Source organism: Sapajus apella, unplaced genomic scaffold (assembly GCF_009761245.1).
Source record: "Sapajus apella isolate SASKATOON/1434 unplaced genomic scaffold, GSC_monkey_1.0 scaffold3546, whole genome shotgun sequence".
Lineage (NCBI taxonomy): Eukaryota > Metazoa > Chordata > Mammalia > Primates > Cebidae > Sapajus > Sapajus apella.
Window position 1 is genome coordinate 1 of NW_022440472.1, and position 1,957 is coordinate 1,957.

At 46.4% G+C, this 1,957-nt stretch overlaps 1 pseudogene; it reads left to right on the top strand.

Annotated features, from left to right (window-relative positions):
• The first annotated feature begins 60 nt into the window (after positions 1-60).
• LOC116547549 lies at positions 61-1,408 on the top strand (annotated as a pseudogene).
• The last annotated feature ends 549 nt before the right edge of the window (positions 1,409-1,957 follow it).

Here is a 1,957-nt window from a genome sequence, read left to right on the forward strand (position 1 = left end):
AAAAAAAAAAAAAAAAAAAAAGAAGAAGAAGAAGAAGAAGAAGAAGTAGTACACCAGCCTTGCCTAAGAGCAAGCGGGAGGGTCTTCAGCTACAGGAGTGCAGCGCAGCAGAGCAATGCCCAAATCAAAGGAACTTGTTTCTTCAAGCTCTTCTTGCAGCAGTTCTGACAGTGACGTTGTCCAAAAGTGAAAGAGGAAAAAGCAGGTTGCTCCAGAAAAACCTGTAAAGAAGCAAAAAACTGGTGAAACTTGAAAAGCTCTGTCATTTTTGAAAGAGAACAGCAGCAACAGCAGCAGCAGCAGAGATTATAACATGTTTCCGATTAGGAAAATGAAGTACATTATTGTTTGGGATTTTTTTTTTTTTTTTTGGAGACAGAATCTTGCCCTGTCACCCAGGCTGGAGTGCAATGGCATGATCTTGGCTCACTGCAACCTCCACTTCCCCGGTTCAAGAGATTCTCCTGCCTCAGCCTCCGAGTAGCTGGGACTGGAGGCACTTGCCACCATGCACGGCTAATTTTTGTCTTTTAGGTAGAGATGGGATTTCACCATGTTGGCCAAGCTGGTCTTGAACTTCTGACCTCAAATGATCTGCCTGCCTTGGCCTCCAAAGTGCTAGGATTACAGGCGTGAGCCACTGCACCTGGCCAGTGTTTGGGATTTTTAAGAGGTAATTTATATTAGATAATATTGGATGGATCCAGAAGGTAAAATAAAACCGGGAAGAGAAGGTATTTCTTTAAATCTGGAGCAATGGAGCCAGCTGAAGGGACAGATTTTTAAAAATTTAAATCTCCATCTCCCAGGATCAAGTGACCCACCTCAGCCTCCCTAGTAGCTGGGACTATAGGTGTCAGTGCCATACAGCTAATTAAAAATGTTTTATTTATTTAGCCGGGTAAGGTGGCTCATGCCTATAATCCCAGCCCTTTGAGAAGCCGAGGGGGTCTGATCATGAGGTCAAGAGATTGAGACCATCCTGGCCAACATGGTGAAACCCTGTCTCTACCAAAAATACAAAAATTAGCTGGGCATGGCCTATAGTCCCAGCTACTTGGGAGGCTGAGGCAGAAGAATCGCTTGAACCAGGGAGGTGGAAGTTGCAGTGAGCCGAGATCACGCCACTGCAGTCCAGGCTGGTGACAAAGCGAGACTACGTCTCAAAAAGAAAAAAAAAATTTGTTTTTTGTAGAGATGGCAGAGGTGGGGGGAGGTGTCTCACTGTGTTGCCCAAACTGTTCTTGAATTCCTAGGCTCAAGTGATTCTCCACCTTGGCCTCCCAAAGTGCCAGGATTACAGGCGTGAGCCACTGCACGTGGCCAGGAACAGATTTCTGATATGGATGATGCAGTTAAGAAAACTGTGAAATCCAAGCCATATAAAACACATACTGTTGTAGTTGTAGTTGGTTTTTGTTTTGAGGCAGGGTCTTGCTCTGTGGTCCAGGTGGAGTGCATTGGGATAATCGCGGCTTACTGTAGTGGCCAACTTCTCCCCCTCAATCTCCTGAGTAGCTGAGACTACAGGTGTGCACCAACATGCCCAGCTAATTTTTAAATTATTTGTACAGATGAGGTCTCACTATGTTGCCCAGGCTGGTCTAGAACTGCTGAGCTCAAGCAAGGCTTCTGCCTTAGCCTCCCAAAGTGCTAGGATTACAGGAGTGAGCCACTGCTCCTAGCCTCTAGTTGGTTTTTGTTTGTTTGTTTGAGACGAAGTCTCCCTCTGTCACCCAGTCTGGAGTGCAGTAACAGGATCTTGGCTCACTGCAACCTCTACCTCCTGAGTTGAAGCGATTCTTCTGCCTCAGCCTCCCAAGTAGCTGGGACAATGGGCAAGCACCACCACGCCCAGCTAATTTTTGTATTTTTAGTAGAGACGGAGTTTCACCATATTGGCCAGGCAAGTCTCAAACTCCTGACTTCATGATCTGCCCACCTCCGCCTCCCGAAG